The sequence below is a fragment of the Danio rerio genome, chromosome 4 (genome assembly GCF_052040795.2).
Source record: "Danio rerio strain M-AB ecotype USA chromosome 4, GRCz13ab, whole genome shotgun sequence".
Lineage (NCBI taxonomy): Eukaryota > Metazoa > Chordata > Actinopteri > Cypriniformes > Danionidae > Danio > Danio rerio.
This window is the reverse complement of record NC_141024.2, coordinates 68,140,323-68,150,824: the sequence shown is the minus strand read 5'-3', so window position 1 is coordinate 68,150,824 and position 10,502 is coordinate 68,140,323. Positions and strand designations below refer to the sequence as shown.

General features: G+C 41.6%; 1 protein-coding gene and 4 non-coding genes across 11 annotated transcripts in view; 4 read left to right on the top strand and 1 right to left on the bottom strand.

Annotated features, from left to right (window-relative positions):
- LOC147845236 (uncharacterized) overlaps positions 1–10,502 on the top strand; it is a 934,973-nt gene that overhangs the window by 482,276 nt on the left and 442,195 nt on the right. The window lies entirely within an intron of this gene.
- On the top strand, positions 1,565–1,637 carry trnav-aac (transfer RNA valine (anticodon AAC)). Its single transcript has one exon. It is a non-coding gene; the product is annotated as a tRNA-Val (tRNA).
- On the bottom strand, positions 2,855–2,937 carry trnal-cag (transfer RNA leucine (anticodon CAG)). Its single transcript has one exon. It is a non-coding gene; the product is annotated as a tRNA-Leu (tRNA).
- trnav-uac (transfer RNA valine (anticodon UAC)) lies at positions 4,447–4,519 on the top strand. The gene has a single exon. It is a non-coding gene; the product is annotated as a tRNA-Val (tRNA).
- Positions 7,194–7,266, top strand: trnav-uac (transfer RNA valine (anticodon UAC)). The gene has a single exon. It is a non-coding gene; the product is annotated as a tRNA-Val (tRNA).

The window sequence follows — 10,502 nt, the reverse complement described above, 5'->3', positions numbered from 1 at the left end:
GCTCTCTCTCTTACACACACTACTACATGCTGTCTTTCACTCACACACACACACACACACACACACACAAACAAATGTGCATTTGATACTTATATAATTTTACGTGCTCATTAGGCTTACGATAGGTGGTTGCATTGTAATTATTTGGTCATGAAGGTATTAATTGTTTTAAATAGTTTTTCAGCTAATAATGTTTGTGATGTCATACATGCTACAAAAGGCTTTTAAAGCTGACAAGACGTGGAGCAACCATGACCAGAGCGTTCCAGAGAGAAGGTGTCTCTCAAAATGCAGTGGCCCAGCTCGCTGCAATTGCAGAGCTGTACTTTGCTAACAGGGAGCAATTTAACAGAATCAGCTTCACACCAGGAAAATGAACAGAGTTCGCTCAAAAGTGTAGAGACCTCATTTTTGGAGATTTTTGCATAAAGGTTGTATCAATGAATTGTTTCTTTGTTCAATAATGCTCCGGTTTACTGTTGGTAAAATGTAGAACCAAAAACCTACAGCACAATAAGCTTAGCTTATAATTCCAAAAAAATAATAATATTGAAATCAGATGCAAAAACCTTTAAATTCCGACTAAATTCATTAATTTTCTTTTCAGCTTAGTCCCTTTATTAGTCTGGAGTTGCTACAATGGAATAACCCAAGAGCTTATCCAGCACCATCCATGTTTTACACAACAGATGCCCTTCCAGCTGCAATGCATCACTGGGAAACATCCAAACACACACACATATATATATTTGAGCCTACTCAATTTACCTGTACCAAATGTCTTTGGATTTGTGGAGGAAACCAGAGCACCCAGAGGACACCCACACAAACACAGGGAGAACATGCAAACTCCACACAGAAATGCCACCTGACCTAGCTGAGGCTCGAACCAACAAATTTCTTACTGTGAGGCGAACGTTCTACCCTCAGCGCCACCACATTGCCGGCAATTTAATTGTTATTCTAAAATTAGTTTTTTTTTCAGCCCACTGTTTGAAAGATAATGAAAAAATATTTGCCACAAAAATAGTTAAATTGCAGAGCTAAGACTTAAAATATATATACATTTTAGGAAAAAATGTGTATGGTGGCTGCATGGTGGTGCAGTGGGTAGCATGTTCGCCTCACAGCAAGAAGGTCACTAGTTCGAGCCTAAGCTGGGTCAGTTCGTTTTTCTGTGTGGAGTTTGCATGTTCTCCCCATGTTCGTGTGGGTTTCCTCTGGGTGCTCTGGTTTCCCTGACAAATCCAAAAACATGTGATCAAGACGGCAGAAGGGCCACAGCACTTTAGAGTCATGCACACCAATCAGGTAAAAACCTGTCGACTATGCATGAGCTCAGAAAATGTGATGAAGGAACGCCCAGAATTCAGGTGCTTCAAATGTGATGAAAGGGGACATTTCGCAAGGACCTGTACAGCTGTGTCGGGCCCGGATTGTAAATTGGCCCTAATACCTGCAGGGAGCTTGTCACGCCGAGTTGGCTTTGTCCACTCGATTGACCAACGCGTACGCCTTGTTTTATCCTTGCAGGCCTAACTTCGCTGGTGAAAGCACTTGTGGGGTTTCTGTAGTGTAGTGGTCATCACGTTCGCCTAACACGCGAAAGGTCCTCGGTTCGAAACCGAGCAGAAACAGAGCTCTTCTTTTGGCGAGAAAATAATAGCGTCCACTGCTGCACCAGCAATGATCGTCGACAGGCACCCAATCAAAAAGGGTTATCAGCTCGATTTGCCTGAAGGTTTCCGTAGTGTAGTGGTTAACACGTTCGCCTCACACGCGAAAGGTCCCCAGTTCGAAACTGGGCGAAAACAACCTCTGGCTTTTATGACAATTGTCAAATCAGGCTTCTGTTGAGTACTGACGTTCACTGAAAACATTCTTTCTGCAGAGCGGTGTGAGGCTAGAAGTTTGAATTCAGCTCAGTGTTTACCGCCCCTCGCGGTGTCGCAAACTTGCGTAGAATCTGATTTCTTTTAGCTTTGTGTTGTGCATGAGCAGGTGGCCAGTGCGTTTGCTGGCCCTTCACGGTGCAGACCGTACAAGACAGCTCTATAAAAAAAAACTATAAATACTTGAAGCAGCACTGGCCTATTGGTTTCCGTAGTGTAGTGTTTATCATGTTTGCATTACACGCTAAAGGTCTCCTGTTCGAAACTGGGCGACATACAATAGTGGAGGTATTCAACAAGACGAGGCAATGCATACGAAAAAGGGCTATTTATTCCAAGTAATTTGTTTGTGCTCAGAGAATTTAGTGCTGGAGTAGGAGTTTCGTTTTCTTTAGAGAGAGGGATATTCACCGGGGTTCGGGTGTACTCTGAAGAGATGGGTGTTAGCTGTCGTTTGAAGGACACCGGTGTATCCGTAATCCGAGTGGGAATGGGAAGGTGATTCCACCAGCGTAGAACATTGAATGAAAACATTGTGGAAAGTGACTTTCCGTCTCTCTGCGCTGGCACCACAAGACAGTGCTCTCACCCTAACCGGAGGCTCCTGTGGTTATCACGATGGCTTTACAAGCGGAGGGTCTCCTGTTAGCAACTGGGCGGAAACATTCAGATTTGCTTTTATGCACATTCTCAATTGGCTCTCTGCTCACTGGATGATCCACGATACAAGGGCATGGATCTGTCAAATGTCATGACTTGACGTTGTACGAGGATTTGACGAAAAAAATGCCCTGCAAACCTTAAAAAGCAACACCATCCCAGGACAATTCTTTTGATCCCCTTTCAGTGCACTTGCATTAAAGCCCGCGTGATGCAGCACTTTGTCAGTGTTACTGTATCATTCGGACATGGGGGCAGAGAGTTAAAGAATTCAGCCTGAGCGCACTGCCGCAGGCTCGGTTTGTCAGAAGTGGGATTCGAACCCACGCCTCCAGTGGAGACTGCGACCTGAACGCAGCGCCTTAGACCGCTCGGCCATCCTGACATGCAAGCTTGGCAGGAGCTGTCTCCTGGGAGCCACACCGCAGTACTGTGACATGGAATCTGGTGCTTCACAGCTTGCCCAGCTCCGGCTGTCCAGCTCATTGGCGCTGCAGGCAGCTAATCTGTGCTCGCCTCCTGGGGCTGCGCCTAGTTTCAATAGCCAACACTTGACAGCTGTCATTGCTTACGGCCACACCACCCTGAGGGGGCTATAGAGCAAACAGGAAGTGAGTTGGCAGCAGTAAGGAGAGAAAGGCTCTCCCCATTTTGTTTGTCTACCTTTTTGTTTATTGACCTTGAGTGTTTTTGTTTGTTTGTTTTCTTTTTGTCTTTAAAAACCACCTAACAGCAGCATTTTGCTGACTGAAGGGTGGTTATGTAGTGTGTTTTATTTTTAATCATGGACAGATTCCCCGGCAACGACATGGAGATGGAGGGACTTGCAAGAAAGGATAAAGAAAATGGGCTGGATAATAGACGGAGAGGTAAAGAAAATGGACTTGACAACAGACAAAGAGATAAATAAAATGAAGAGCCCGGCCAACGAAGAGGTGAGAAAGGTAAGGATAAGCAAGAGGTACAAAGAAGAGTATGCACAAAGGAAGCAACAGTAACTGTAGAAGTAGAAAATGTAAAAGATGCAAGAAGATTTGATATAACCAAAGCAGTCACGGAGCTGATTGGAGAAGGAAGAATGCTGGCGGTGAGACCCAAACAAACAAGGGAGTATGAAGTAACAATGGAGACTGAAGATGACACCGAAATTTTAATAGACAATGGATTGACAATTAAAGGAGTGAAATCTGAAGTACGGAGGTTACAAAACAGAGACTATGTTGTTTCGTTCAAGCATCTGCCTGTTTACCTAGCTGATGAAGAAATTTTAAGCAAGCTAGAGGGATGGGGAGTTTTCCCCATGTCTAAAACTAAAAGAAGACTGTATCCAGGCACAAGCATAGAAGATGGAACAAGGTTTGTAAAAAACGGATTTCCAGAAGAGACGGTCTCCCTACCATACAGTAGCAAAATCGAGACGGCTGAAGGGGCACAGCACTTTAGAGTCATGCACACCAATCAGGTAAAAACCTGTCGACTACGCATGAGCTCAGACCATGTGATGAAGGAACGCCCAGAATTCAGGTGCTTCAAATGTGACGAAAGGGGACATTTCGCTCGGACCTGTACAGCTGTGTTGGGCCCGGATTGTAAATTGGCCCTAATACCTGCAGGGAGCTTGTCACGCTGAGTTGGCTTTGTCCGCTTGATTGACAAACGCGTACACCTTGTTTTATCCTTGCAGGCCTAACTTCGCTGGTGAAAGCACTTGTGGGGTTTCTGTAGTGTAGTGGTCATCACGTTCGTCTAACACGCGAAAGGTCCTCGGTTCGAAACCGAGCAGAAACAGTGCTCTTCTTTTGGCGAGAAAATAATAGCATCCACTGCCGCACCAGCAATGATCGTCAACAGGCATCCAATCAAAAAGGGTTATCTGCTAGTTGTACTTCTGAAGGTTTCCATAGTGTAGTGGTTATCACGTTCGCCTTACACGCGAAAGGTCCCCAGTTCGAAACTGGGTGGAAACAACCTCTGGCTTTTACGACAATTGTCAAATCAGGCTTCTGTTGAGTACTGATGTTCACCGAAAACATTCTTTCCGCAGAGCGTTGTGAGGCTAGAAGTTTGAATTCAACTCAGTGTTTACCTCCCCTCGCGGTGTCGCAAACTTGCGTAGAATCTGATTTCTTTTAGCTTTGTGTTGTGCATGAGCAGGTGGCCAGTGCGTTTGCTGGCCCTCCACGATGCGGACCGTACAAGACAGCTCTATAAAAAAAGACTATAAATACTTGAAGCACCACTGGCCTATTGGTTTCCGTAGTGTAGTGTTTATCATGTTTGCATTACACGCTAAAGGTCTCCTGTTCGAAACTGGGCCGAAGCATACAATTAGTGGACACTTTTGTTCAAAGCGACATACAATAGTGGAGGTATTTAGCGATTCAACAAGACGAGGCAATGCATACGAAAAAGGGCTATATATTCCAAGTAATTTGTTTGTGCTCAGAGAATTTAGTGCTGGAGTAAGAGTGTCGTTTTCTTTAGAGAGAGGGATATTCACCGGGGTTCGGGTGTACTCTGAAGAGATGGGTGTTAGCTGTCGTTTGAAGGAGACCAGTGTATCCGTAATACGAGTGGGAATGGCAAAGTGATTCCACCAGCGTAGAACATTGAATGAAAACATTGTGGAAAGTGACTTTCAGTCTCTCTGCGATGGCACCACAAGACAGTGCTCTCACCCTAACCGGAGGCTCCTGTGGTTATCACGATGGCTTTACAAGCGGAGGGTCTCCTGTTAGAAACTGAGCGGAAAAATTCAGATTTGCTTTTACGCGCATTCTCAATTGGCTCTGCTCACTGGATGATGCACGATACAAGGTCGTGGATCTGTCAAATGTCATGACTTGACGTTGTACGAGGATTTGACGAAAAAATGCCCTGCAAACCTTAAAAATCCACACCATACCAGGACAATTCCTTTGATCCCCTTTCGGTGCACTTGCATTAAAGCCCGTGCGATGCGGCGCTTTGTCAGTTTGTACTGTATCACTCGGCCATGGTGGCAGGGAGTTACAGACTTCAGCCAGAAGCGCATCGCCACAGGCTCGGTTTGTCAGAAGTGGGATTCGAACCCACGCCTCCAGGAGAGACTGCGACCTGAACGCAGCGCCTTAGACCGCTCGGCCACCCTGACATGCAAGTTTGGCAGGAGCTGTCTCCTGGGAGCCACACCGCAGTACCGTGACATGGAATCTGGTGTTTCACAGCTTGCCCAGCTCCGGCTGTCCACCTCATTGGCGCAGCAGGCAGCTAAGCTGTGCTCGGCTCCTGGGGCTGCGCCTAGTTTCAATAGCCAACACTTGACAGCTGTCATTGCTTACGACCACACCACCCTGAGGGCGCTATAGAGCAAACAGGAAGTGAGTTGGCAGCAGTGAGGAGAGAAAGGCTCTCCCCATTTTGCTTGTCTACCTTTTTGTTTATTGACCTTGAGTGGTTTGTTTGTTTGTTTTATTTTTGTCTTTAAAAACCACCTAACAGCAGCATTTTGCTGACTGAAGGGTGGTTATGTTGTGTTTTTTATTTTTAATCATGGACAGATTACCCGGCAACGACACGGAAATGGAGGGACTTGCACGAAAGGATAAAGAAAATGGGCTGGATAATAGACGAAGAGATAAAAAAAATGGACTTGACAGCAGACAAAGAGATAAATAAAATGAAGAGCCCGGCCGACGAAGAGGTGAAAAAGGTAAGGATAAGCAAGAGATACAAAGAAGAGTGTGCACAAAGGAAGCAACAGTAACTGTAGAAGTAGAAAATGTAAAAGATGCAAGAAGGTTTGATATAATCAAAGCAGTCGCGGAGCTGATTGGAGAAGGAAGAATTCTGGCGGTGAGACCCAAACAAACAAGGGAGTATGAAGTAACAATGGAGACTGAAGATGACACCGAAATTTTAATAGACAATGGATTGACAATAAAAGGAGTGAAATCTGAAGTACGGAGGTTACAAAACAGAGACTATGTTGTTTCGTTCAAGCATCTGCCTGTTTACCTAGCTGATGAAGAAATTTTAAGCAAGCTAGAGGGATGGGGAGTTTTCCCCATGTCTAAAACTAAAAGAAGACTGTATCCAGGCACAAGCATAGAAGATGGAACAAGGTTTGTAAAAAACGGATTTCCAGAAGAGACGGTCTCCCTACCATACAGTAGCAAAATCGAGACGGCTGAAGGGGCACAGCACTTTAGAGTCATGCACACCAATCAGGTAAAAACCTGTCGACTACGCATGAGCTCAGACCATGTGATGAAGGAACGCCCAGAATTCAGGTGCTTCAAATGTGACGAAAGGGGACATTTCGCTCGGACCTGTACAGCTGTCTTGGGCCCGGATTGTAAATTGGCCCTAATACCTGCAGGGAGCTTGTCACGCTGAGTTGGCTTTGTCCGCTTGATTGACAAACGCGTACACCTTGTTTTATCCTTGCAGGCCTAACTTCGCTGGTGAAAGCACTTGTGGGGTTTCTGTAGTATAGTGGTCATCACGTTCGCCTAACACGCGAAAGGTCCTCGGTTTGAAACCGAGCAGAAACAGTGCTCTTCTTTTGGCGAGAAAATAATAGCATCCACTTCCACACCAGCAATGATCGTCAACAGGCATCCAATCAAAAAGGGTTATCTGCTAGTTGTACTTCTGAAGGTTTCCATAGTGTAGTGGTTATCACGTTCGCCTTACACGCGAAAGGTCCCCAGTTCGAAACTGGGTGGAAACAACATCTGGCTTTTACGACAATTGTCAAATCAGGCTTCTGTTGAGTACTGATGTTCACCGAAAACATTCTTTCTGCAGAGCGGTGTGAGGCTAGAAGTTTGAATTCAACTCAGTGTTTACCTCCCCTCGCGGTGTCGCAAACTTGCGTAGAATCTGATTTCTTTTAGCTTTGTGTTGTGCATGAGCAGGTGGCCAGTGCGTTTGCTGGCCCTCCACGATGCGGACTGTACAAGACAGCTCTATAAAAAAAAACTATAAATACTTGAAGCACCACTGGCCTGGATGCACGATACAAGGTCGTGGATCTGTCAAATGTCATGACTTGACGTTGTACGAGGATTTGACGAAAAAATGCCCTGCAAACCTTAAAAATCAACGCCATCCCAGGACAATTCTTTTGATCCCCTTTCGGTGCACTTGCATTAAAGCCCGCGTGATGCGGCGCTTTGTCAGTGTTACTGTATCATTCGGACATGGTGGCAGGGAGTTAAAGACTTCAGCCTGAGCGCATCGCCGCAGGCTCGGTTTGTCAGAAGTGGGATTCGAACCCACGCCTCCAGGGGAGACTGCGACCTGAACGCCAGCTGCCGAAGGATAGTCCGACAATATTTCACAAATGTTGAAGATGAGAGCCAATCGGAGCGATACGCTCCAACATTGTAGCCAATCACGTTGCAGCGCTTCAACATTTGCATCCAATCGCGGACCGGAATTCTCAACATTTTCAACATTTGACCAATCAGAGTCGAGACAATGTTGAAGCCGGGGGGTAGGAACTGTTCCAAGAATCACCGCTAGGTGTGCAGTCAAACAGGTTAGTCAGATGTCAATCAATTTTCTGAACTGAGCCGAAGGTACACGAAGGAATGACGCGGTCCTCTGGAGGCGGGTCAGAGGTCCAAAAAGTTCATTGACCATCAGTGATATTCAACGAACAGCATCAATCGACAGAGCACAGCATCGTTTTGCTTACAGTAAAGGATTTTTTCTGATAGTGATTTCTTAAAAAAGGTAGGAAAAACTACACAATTGCACAAATTAATGTTTTAGTGTGTTGTATTTCAAATTTGGATACTTTAATTCAAAACCTTCTATTTATAGGAGAAAAAATGTCTGGAAAATCTCATAAAGCCATGTCAGACGCTGACTGGATTTCACGTCTGAAAAAGTTTGCCAGCACAGGAGTTTGGCCATCAAATGAGGGCAACAGGCCAGCTCCTCGACAAAAAAAGTGGCATGAGATTTATCAAAGGGTGTGTATTTCGTTTACATGATATAACGTTTGTTGAAATTTGCTTAACAGAGTAACGTTAACTTGTTAGGCTTCAGTACATTCAGTACAGTATCTGTGTAAAACATGTCATACTTGTTTTTAAATATTAAAGTGTTTTAAATTGCATGTATTTTGAGATTTACGTCGAGTAATTTAGTAAGTTTGACCGTTTATGAGAGAGATCTGAAAAGGTGGGGGAAGGGATTATGAGTGTACAGTATACAGCATGTGGTTTTAAGGCCTGAAATGTTCCTGTCCAGTTCCTCGGCTATGCACGTAGGTGTAGAGCGCCGTCTAGCCAATAGGAACGAAGGAAGGCGGGACAAGTAAAATACACAAAATTATGGGTTCGAATCCCGTCTCGGCCACAAATAATATAAAACCAATTTGTTTTGTAACATAAAATAAATGATCATTTTACATAAAGATACAATAAATCTTGCAACAATTGCACTTGTGTCATTATGTATTCATATAAATGAATGAATGATAACTAGAATTCATTTATTCATTAAATTACTGTGTAGAATTTACAAAATGTGATCTAATTATGTATTTGGAATATAACATTTAGGGTATATTTGATTCTGTTTGATACTGTTTATTTCTTTGACAATATGCTGTGAAAAGCTCTATATTAATAAAAAGGGATTGCTTGATTGATCTTTAATTTAGAAAATGTAAATTTGAAAAACTGAAAGGAACATTTTGATCATATTTTATTCCATTTTCTGTTAAAATATTTGTATAAATATGTACAGAAAACCCAGAAAAATATATATATATATATATATATATATATATATATATATATATATATATATATATATATATATATATATATATATATAATTATTTGCCCCTTTAATTTTTTTCTCCGTTTTCTGTTTAACAGAGAGCAGATTTTTTCAGCACATTTCTAAATATAATAGTTTTAATAACTCATTTCTAATAACTGATTTATTTTATCTTTGCCATGATGACAGTAAATAATATTTGACTGCTTATTCTTCAAGTCACTTCTATACACCCTAAAGTGACATTTAAAGCTTTAACTAGGTTAATTTGGTTAACTAGGCAGCTTAGGGTAAGTAGGCAAGTTATTGTATAATGATGGTTTGTTCTGAAGACTATCGAATAAAAATTTGGCCTAAAGGGGCTTATAATTTTGTCCTTGAAATGGTGTTTAAAAATTAAAAAATGCTTTCTCCAGAAGAATAAATATTATCAGACATACTGTAAAATTTATTTCCTCTGTTAATTTGGAAAATATTTTTAAAAAATATGGCAAAAAAATATTTAAAATATAAAAATTTTAATAACAGGGAAAAAAATCAAGAAACAGAAAATATAACTATAAAAATTGAGTTGAAAGTGTGTGTGTATGTGTGTATGTGTGATACTGGTTGTTGTTTTTTATATGTAATCACTGATCAGTGTATACAATATATAGAAAATTCAACCAGTATATACCAAAAATATTCTCATTATATATAGCACAATAACAACATATTATATAATACTGAAAAATGTAATTGTTACGGTACAGAAATAATTCTAAAAGTAAATATACAGAATAAAATTTAAAAATAAATAATTATTATTATTTGCCGATTTATAATTAAAATAATTATATTTTTTACAAATCAAAATAAAATAATGCAAGTAAATCTTGTCTCAGATATCTAGTTGATCCTCCGAAGCACATCTTAATCTTGCCTGGGAAAAACACTTTCCCTTTCATCTTGCTTTGCTATAAACAAAAAAGCAATTATTGTTAATGATGTGTTTTTTTTTGAAAAAAAAAATGCATATTGAGATTCAAATGATTTTTTTTAAATGAAACAATTAATGAAACTGGTTAATTTAAAGTAATGTTATTATTATTTTTTATTATATCAATAAATACGTTTATCTAAATGTAATAAATTAATAAAAAAGTAATTGAATAAAATAAATCAATA